Below are 10,609 nucleotides of genomic sequence, written 5' to 3' on the forward strand. Positions count from 1 at the left end.
GATGGAGGAAATCCCGTACATGGAACTTGAGAGAAAACAAAGAAATTAAGGCAATCTTGTTTCAAGGCTAACCACAAGAAGAGAAAGCTTATGGGTATGGCGGAGATTGCAGCTTCTTTTGATACCTACTGCGATAGTGTCCAAATAACATGCATAATAATCTTGCTATTGGTTATGGCCATAGAGAGGAAGATGATGAAGATGAAGTCATTAAGTCTCTTCTGCCGATCGTTTCAACTCAAGCAACTTCAACTTTGCATGATTGAACCTTTTTTTTTTTTTTTTTTTTTTTTGTGTGTTCCTATTAGCTACTCGAAGAAAGTAGTTGGGACAATGGTAAAATGTGCTGATTTGAGTGGTGAAATCAATCTCTTTAAAACTTCCATTTGTGTAGACTGTCGATATCACAAGTGCTCTGAAATGCGATTCCTTTTCTTTTCAATTAAAGGCGAATAAACCTAAAATGTTTAATTAAAGGCGAACAAACCTAAAATGATCAATTAAAGGCGAACTAGCCTAAATGCGGTGCTTGATCTATGATTATTAATGATGCGGTGCCAATGATTTGGGGATCTTCTACCCTTCCAAAATTCACGTCTAAAAAGTTCCGTACTCAAAGAAATTTGTGAGTTTCAAATTTAATCGGTATTAAGCTGGCTTTGCCCTTTGCTTTATCTCGAATCTTGCAATTAACGACAACCTTATTTGGAGGAATCGAGTCAAAAGTAGTTCATATGTGCAAGGAAAATAAAATTAAAATTTCTAATATCGGCCGATTATATGTAAGCCTATAATTAAATCCTATTATAAGGTGGATAAAACCCAAATAAATAATGAAGTCTTATTATAAGGTAGACAATCCTAAAATAAAATAATTAAATACTTTGAATAATTCGTTCGTTAAATGACCACTCCGCTACTCCTCTATACCCTATTCTCACCTTTTCATAATTAGGTTCCACTGCCACCAACCTTTAGAAAGGAAAAGTCATAGCACTAATCCATTGATCAAATTATTTTATCTTTTATCCCCACTACAATCCAACATTAATAACAAAAAATGCCCAGCTCGTTCCGTTTCTCGTGCCAACGGATCCCAAAACTCGCTTTTGATGCTTCAACGGATTCCTTGTGAAATTTCACTCAAATTAGGCTTTTGAAACACTCAATTTGACCTTACAATGAATGAGATATGGTGGTTTCAAGTTTTGGAAAGAATGCAGATTTTTAATACGAATTTCAGTAGCCATTTCACAACTTTCCCATAATTCTCATTCAAAAACTTAGATGCAGCACCCGATAATCCTTCATCTATACTATAAGAACTCTTACTTTGCTATACGCTTCCTAAAACTGATCATACCATCGAACAAATCGCTCTTATTAAACCATAAACGCACTTATTCTTTCGAGAAAATCCAATACTATAAATATGGAGGTCCTATGACCCTATGAATCACTTCTCCCATCTCTTCAACCATCCTCACAATAACGAGCCTAACCACGACTCCACACAATTCGAAACCTTAGGTCATATCTAGAAAGCGAACTTAGTCACGCATCTAAATTAGGACAACACAACTCGTCTTGTACCACACGTATCGAACAACCGTTCGCGCAAGAATTTGGCCGATGAGTTCCCATCATCCGGGGGGAGGAGAAGGTAAAACGAGAAGTTCGTATACCAATTGGGATCAACTAGATACCAATTTGAATGAAGTAGCACGAAATAATGAAAAAAGAATACGAAGTTTCCTAGATGTCCCGTAGCCTCCCAATTATAAGTGTGCGCGCGCAACACACCCATAAGTAGGACTCTACTAGACATTGCTCTTGTACTTATAGACCGGGTAACCTAAGCCGATACCAACTTGTCACGACCCAAATCATGGATCATGCGGGCACCCACACTAACCTCCCCGGTGGGCGAACCTTCAGATAACTACCTTTTAATTTGATACAACATGCGGAATAAATACTTTTATTATAAGAAATTCCCAAAATACGGTCCAGACTCATACAAGAGCTTTAAGAAGTTTACAATTTGAATAGATGTGAGACTAAACCGGATACGACTTCGTTTAAGGATGAGAACAACGAGAAATCTGGGGAGAGACTCGGGTTGCAATAGCTCACCCAAACGTCTTTGACGAATGCCTCGAAACGGTCGTGAGACTCCGAACATCACTGAATAACTCTACACTCCGGATGAGTGTAGCAAAGAGTAGTATGAGCACAACACTAGGCTCGTAGGTATCATAGGCCGACTAAGACTAGATAACGTATATAAAGGCAACAAGCAAGAAAAACATATAAACCAACAAGTACAAGTCAATATGAATCCATATCCGCGAACAAGTCATCTTTTGTGTTATAGCATCTAAACCCAATTGTGCCAAGTCTTAGTATAATCAATCCGAATCAAGACATCACGGTAGTATCACAACAATCAACAGAACCAAGATATAATGCAATGCAATAATGTATGTAGGATGAATGCAATGCATATGCGATTTTGTACAACATGTCCGGACGGAGCTTAACTCCACGTCTCGGCGATCATGACCCATGGGGGACCCGCGAAGTCCATGTACCACTCGCTCTCGAATATAACCTCGGATCACGAGCACACTCACGATCCCGGCAAAGACCTCGGGCATCGGACACTCCATCGTTCCCAAGAAGAAACCTCGGGCAACAAACACTCATCTCTCTTTTACCCTCTCTCCGCAAAGACCTCGAGGCTACACTCTCTCACATATCATCATTAGTGCCATAACCATGCATATATCAATGTATCATGGAAATGCGTATGAGTATGATGAAATGTAATGTTAAAAACCAATTCAATCCGAAACGGTACCGCACATGGAATACAAGTAATATCGGCAATAAGGCTACACAAAAAGCCACAATGGAATCACCATTCTCATCTCCATATCAATCAAGTAAACACCGCAATATCATAGCCATGATATATCATTAGTCACGTATACTCAATGTCTCAAGTGGCAACGAGCACAAAAAAAAATAGATCAAGATAAGTCAACAACACAACGGGATGTGTAGCCCCCAAATCATACAACAAGGTCCAACCTAAGAAAATATCTAACCCAACTTGATACCCGCGAGTTTATATGCATTCTCGACAATATCATCTAAACATACGCTTCGCTAATCAAAGTCTCACCATAAGGTAAACCGTAACCTACCTCAATGCCGAACAGTGTCACTTAACTCCCATGCCAAAGTTTTTTCCTTCGAAGTGCTTCCGATCGGACAAGGTCTTTAGTGCTTATTCGTCACACAATATGTGTACGCTACCCAATAATACTTCAACCTATATTAAGACGCCAACAACTATGGTTAAGCTACCGGGAGATTCAAACGTATTCTAACGTTAGTAACTCCTTTCTAGATGTTTAGGCGATGTTTTCTCTTGTATCTAAACCAACCACATACTACCAATACAACATCAATAATTATGTGTTCAATACCAATCCGGACAGCCCACACAATATTCTAAAACAGCCCACATTCATAACATGCAATAACGATTCACATACGGCTTCGACATTCTCAAGTTACTTTTATTAGTTTGTAGCCTTAACGTTTGCATGTAACAACTTATAACAGCCCATCCAACATACAATATGATGTATACTCTTAACTTATAATTATTCTTTCCAACTTAATGAAAACACAAGTCCAGCTTGACCCACTACCACAACATGTCCAAAACAGTCCCTACCCGACAACATAATAATGTTCGGAATTCTTGCAAACGTTTACGAACATACTAAGCCAACCACATGCGATTTTTATACATCATTTCATGTCTTCTTTTCATATAATTTTAGTAAGTTATGACCAGCTATCCACACGACAAGTACAACATCAATTCATACGCAACTACGCTATATCGTCATTTTTATAATCCTTAAAACAACTCACAAATGACTTTAGTTTCAACTCCAACCATTAAACACCTTCCTTTCCATCATAAAATTCATGATAATAACAATCAAAATATCAAGTAAAAACAGTTCACTAACTTCTTCACAAAACAGTCCACACACGGCTACACCATGCTTCAACATCTCTCACATAAAATCATAGATTCAACCATTTTCATACTAACCTAACTTCACCTTTAACCTTCCAATTCTTTTCATTCTTTTTACCATGAGATCTATGATAGTAACAACCATATTTATTAAAGAAAATCAGTCCATTAATTCCACCAAACAGTCCTACGGCCAACTAACATTCCAACGCCAACTTTCATGATTTTATGCATGCGATTCATGTTCGTCAAGTTACAACCATACTTCAACATCAACACATATAACCCCATAACTACTATCATGTTCCAACATCAATACACCTTATTTCATGCATACAACTTATATTCACACATCTACATCACCCTTAATACTTGAAAAGAAAGTTAGATCTTACCTTGACAACTTGACTTCTCTACTTGGCTAGAGTTGGTGACTTGAGATGGAAAATGGTTCTTGTTGCTCCAAAGACTATCTTCACGTTTTAGGGACCTTCTAAAGGGTTGAAACACCTTGGAAAATAATTTTTGGATCAAGACTCAAAGAGCTAAATTTCAGCCCTCTTGGCCGAATGGTTCTCCTCTCTAGGCTTAGGTTTTCTTTCTTTGTGTTGTGTAGTTGAAATGAATTGTGATGGCTGATTTCTTGGTCATTATTTGGTTCAACTTTGATGCCTACAAGTTGGTCACATGCTCCACTTATGGCATGATTCATTCCATTAACTTTACACTTTAAATTTTCTAATTTGTTTTCTACAACTTTTGGCCAACCTCACCTTCTTGTTTCTCCTTTCTTCTTTCTTTTCAATTGTTTACAAGACAATTGTATGTGTGGTGAATGATTCATACACCACCCTTTGTCCATTGTAATCATGCCAAGATGGATGAGCAATATTTAATGTAAAATGATCCCTCCACCATGTTATGTCCTCCTAAAACAATGTATACTTTCATAAAGTAGTGGATGCTCAAATATTCAATTGTATGCTTCAACTTTTCTCCTCAAAATTTTCAGCCCTATGGCCGAATGTAACTTGTGTGTTTCTTCCAAATTTAATTGTCCACAATATGTTGAAAATGTAGTGGATGAATCAACATTTAAATTTGTATGTCTTCCATTAACCTTATTTTAGATGTCATCCTTGGATGTTGATCTTGTTGGCTCATTATTGTCACCAATTTTTAACCCATATCTCCAATAACATTTTTTACCAGTAAAATTTGTAACCGATGTTGATGCTCTTGTTGGCTCATTATTGTCACCAATTTTTTTACTTAACCCCACACTTAAGTAATTCCTAATGTAGATGAAAATTACCGATTTAAACAATCTTTAGCTCGACACAAAAAAATTAAGGATAAAGATGTTCATTTTGCACTTCTTAATTTATTAATAGAGCATTTATGGGAGCAATATACTAATCCTGGAAGTTGAATATTTATGTAGAAATTATAATAAATTTTACCACAATGTATATTTATTTAATTATATTTTATCAATGATTTCACTTTTATTTGAATTATCCATTAATATGTATAATGTATAATATCTGCATACAATTTATATTATTTAAAAATTTATGGTATAAAATAATTTTATATTAAATGGTTATATAAGAAAGGAATATGAATTATATGAGATGAATATGTAAAAAAAAAAAAATTGTTTTATGAAATAAAAAAATAAAATTTAAATAAAAGAAAATAATTTTCTACTAATTTTATGAAATAGAAGAGTAGGTTTGGTTGTCAACCCACTCTTCTGTAATAGTTAATAGTTAAAAAATAAAATTAAGGTGGGGTCCACGTGAATAAGTAGGAGACAATTATAAAAAAAAAAATTAAGGTGTGGTCCACGTGTATAAGTAGGAGACAAAAAAAATTAAGGTGGGGTCCACGTGAAGAAGTAGGAGACAATTGTAAAAAAAAAAAAGGACATTTAAATAATGTTAATAAGTTCAGAAAATGATAAAGGTACGCTTAGAGAAAATTTAAAGAAGAAAAATTCAGAAAAAAAGAAATAATGATTTAAATTGAACACAAAAACCGCTAAAGATGTCATAAAACCAAAAGATTTAACACTTATACCGTTGGGTAAGGATAAAAATGCACTAATTTTAGACACATACGTCTCACACAAATAATAAGGAATAACATCAAGAAGATGAAATATAAACGGTCAAGAAACGTACACACATATACTTAAAAATTTAAGACAACAACAAATGCTAACACATGAAAGCGCTTTTCAGTGTTGTTGAGTAGAAAGAGATGATGGCATGAAACTCGGTAGGAGAATGTGTATTTCAAATCTTTCAATCGAAGAACCAAACCAGAAAAGTCATATATGGGAGAAGCGGACTAAGTACAATAATTTATTGATATTTTCAATTAATTGAATTATAATACTTTCTGTAATAAAAATTCCATAATTACATTACTAAAAGGTACTCTCTCTGTCCTAATTTATGTGACATAGTTTGACTAGGCACGGAGTTTAAAAAAGAAAGGAAAAATCTTTGAAACCTGTAGTCTAAAACAAGTCTTAGATATTTGTGTGGATTTAAATTATTTCATTAAGGTAAAAGGGGAAGTTTCAAGTTAAATGATTTCTAAGCATAAAAATATATCATTCTTTTTTAGATAGACTAAAAAGAGAAGTGTGGTACTATTTTTTGTGTTGAGCCCGTGCTAGCACGAGCTTTCATCATCTAGTATAATATAGAAGAGAGAGAAGAATATAAAAGGGGTATTCTTATTTGGTGTAAAAAATAGTGTAATAGGTTGGAGTTAATTTCCATCATTTTGGGGTAAAAAATAATATAATGGGTTGGAGATACCCTTATAGTAATCCTTCTAAATAAAGAAGCAATGACTTACCCAGAATCCTATTAAATAAAGAGACATATTAATATGATTCAGATACTAATACAAGGTCATCGGTAAATAAAAATTCAGTTGAACTTTCAATTTTTGGGACTAATTATTCATTTTTTAAATCTCTCTCTTCATTGTAGCATATTTGTTGTCAAGGAGATTCAAAAGAAATATTGAAAATTAACTTGAGAATTATGAGTAACTTGGGTAATTTTCGAAACAAAATTATAGTAACGTAATATTCACTTCTGGTCATTAAAGAAGAATGTGATGCTATTGATATGTTAGCGGGTTTTTTCTCATATTAATGAGATTTCATTAATGTCTCTTTTAAAACCATTAAGCGAATAGGGACCAGACAAATGATTCATCTGAACTAACAACTTTTTCAGCATTTATTCAAAATCAATGAAATATTTATTCATCCATAACGTGTATTACATATCTAAATTCTATCATTTGTTTTTTGTATTTATACCCTACACCATTGTTTTCTCAAAAGGTGAGTTTAAATGATACATTGTTGTGTCTATTAAAAGAAAAGGTAACCAATAATTTTCTTTAACCTCTTCGTCTTGTTTGTTTGTTTGTTGTTATGCATTCCTTTGCTTCTTAATATCCATGCTTCTATATTAATTCATTGATAAAAAATTTCTCTCATTGGTAATGGGGGCACTTATATTTAAGTTCATATACACTAAAAGTGTTTGAAAAGAAATTGCTTACTCCAGTTTACCATACAAACATAATAGCAAAATTATTATGTTAATTATTTTGAACTTGTATTTAAATTTTTGAAAATAGGCAAAAGAGTTGGCGAAGTGAGAGCAACTATTACAATTACGCAGGAGTAAAATATTTTGAGATGTCATTTTAAGAATCAAAATTTAGCTACTCCTTATTGGAAAAGTCTTATATTTCAAGAGAAGCAAGCAGCAATGTGTTTTAGAAGTAGCATCTACCTACATTTAATAATCAATTGAAATATTAAAAAAATCAATTGAAGTGATGATATATATAGACGAGTAGACTTCTGTTAATATAATATTTCTAGTATGTGTGTGTATATATATATATATATATATATATATATATATATATGAATAAAATGATATATATATATATCCTCCATCAGTACTGCTTGTGCATTGATTATTGGATTGAGTCAAGAGATGATGTGCCCACATTGGAGATCGGACGAATGTGCAGAGAGGGACTAATTACAGACTTTCATTGTGACCTTACGATAAAACACCCTTTTTAAAATGGGAAATTTACTTGTCATAACTATTTCTAAGACCTATTTATAAATAATAACTACCATTTATTTTATTTATTTTTCCTAACTAAAATATTTTCTTAAATTACACATCATAACTAACTAGTGTCCTGTATTTCACAAATTCCTCTTTTAAATTGATTTTTTCTCACCTACCAATTCTATATTCTCCTTCACCCCTCTCTTTCTCTCTCCGTTCCCTCTCCTACCACAGATCTCTTCTCCCTCATCCCCCCTCCCCCCTCTCTCTATCTCATTCATCGCCGGCGACATGAATCCAGTACAGTCTCCGCCACCGCCACGGGAAACAAAGTTCCCATCGAAAAAGAAACATGTCACCGGTAGCATATATAACTTGCGGTGACCATGCCGGCCAGATCTGAAACTAATTTTCTCAGATCTGAGCATATACAATCTCCGTTCCCGACCATCTGCTCTGTTCCATTGCTCCAACGTCAGTATTGTTTTCGCTGGAGATTTGATATAGTGTATTCTCCCTTTTTAAATATAGTGTACAAATTAGAAGAATGGAATGGAGCAAGCAACTGAATGGTAATTCCTCTTAATTTTGTCTACGTGGCAATCATTAAAAACAATAGCAGCCAAAGTTGTTGTTGGGAAATTGATCCGGCCAATTCACGTGTCAAATTGTAGCAGCCAGAGACCATCTGCTCCGTTCCATTGCTCCAGTGTCACTGTCGTCAATTGCGGCGGCGGATTTCGCTGTTGACGGTGGTGGTGAGAAATGGTTGACTACAACGGCGCCGTTGCCGGCGATGAAAAAATATCAGGCGGTGTATTTAAGATCTGAGTGTATTTTATTTGTTGTATCTCAAATCTGAGTATATATTATTTCTTGTATCTCAAATCTGAGTATTTTTTCTTTGTATCTCAGATCTGAGTTTATTTCATGCATTTCGCCAGAAATTCGACCGGTTTTGATTGTATTCTCCCTTTTTAAATATAGTGTATTTTGTATTTTCGCCGGAGATTTGGCCGGATTTAACTGTATTCTTTAATTCCTCATTTTTTTTAGTGTAAATACATTTAAATCTAGTCAAATACAGCCAAAACAAAATGATGAATAAACACTGAAATACAGTTAAATACAGCGAAAATAAAAGATATAGTGAATGTTTCAAATATAGAGCCCATTTTCACTCGACCTTTGTTTTCACCATTTTTTTATTTTGCTGTATTTTAATGTATTCATCTTTTTTTGGTGTAAATATAGTGAATGATAAAACACCCGATTTTTTATTTTGTTGTATTTCAAAATAATGAAATCCGGACATTCTATATATTGTTAGGAGCTAATAAAAGGTAGCTGTTTATGTAAGTTTCCCTTTTAAAATTTCCAGACTGTGGTCACATAGAGTAACATAATCTTGCATTTATATAATATTTTCTTGTCAAAATAGCTATATAGTTGTAATGGCATTTCAATAATAATATTTCTCATGACAAAAACAAATGCAATGCATAATAAATTGAAAGATTTATTCAATGTTCTAATTGATTCTCTAATTTTATTGCTTTAATCTACTACTAAAATTGGATACACTAATTCCTAATCGAAAATATTAGAGTTCTCAAAGGGCTTTATAATGATCACAGCGTACTCTACTCAATGATTTTGAATTACATGCTTAGATTTTTTTTACGTGATCAGATATTTTACGTGATATTAGATTTATGGAAGGAAATGGGTATGCCAGTATGTTAACTAGCCAATTCTCCATGCAAGAAGGCTTGAAGTTGTGTAGTGAAGCAGACCAAAGTGCCAGCTGATAAGTGGAGATATCAAAGACTTATGGAAAGATTAATGTACTTGTCACATACAAGCCCAGAAATTGCTTATGCATCGAGTGTTGTTAGTCAATTTATGCACAATCTTGGTGAGCAACACATGAATTTTGTCATTCGATATTTTGAGGTACTCGAAGTCTCCACCTGAAAAAGAATATTGTTCATAAGAATTATGAATCATCGTGAGAATTGATGTTTATACAGATCTTTGATCAATTCATGATAGGCGAATTATTACAAAAACTTTAATATTAATCGAGCAACAAACTAAAATTAATTTGAAGCAAAAAGTAAGTGTCCAGTGTGATTTGAAATAACTTTAATATCGATCGAGCAACAAACCGAAATAACAAAACTTTCAACAATATGGTAATTAAATTAGCTATCTAAAACAAACATATATAGAACCAAGAACGAAAAAAAAAATTCACACATTTTTTTTTTACTTTTTTGAAAAAAACTTATAAAAGAAAAAAGTTAGAACTCGAAATACAACAACAAATGTGCCGTTGAGGGCTAGCTCACTTGATGAACTTTCTACCTTTCAGAATTGAGGTGAACTGGTGAAGGCTTCAAAAGTC

The sequence above is a fragment of the Lycium ferocissimum genome, chromosome 4, assembly GCF_029784015.1.
Source record: "Lycium ferocissimum isolate CSIRO_LF1 chromosome 4, AGI_CSIRO_Lferr_CH_V1, whole genome shotgun sequence".
NCBI lineage: Eukaryota > Viridiplantae > Streptophyta > Magnoliopsida > Solanales > Solanaceae > Lycium > Lycium ferocissimum.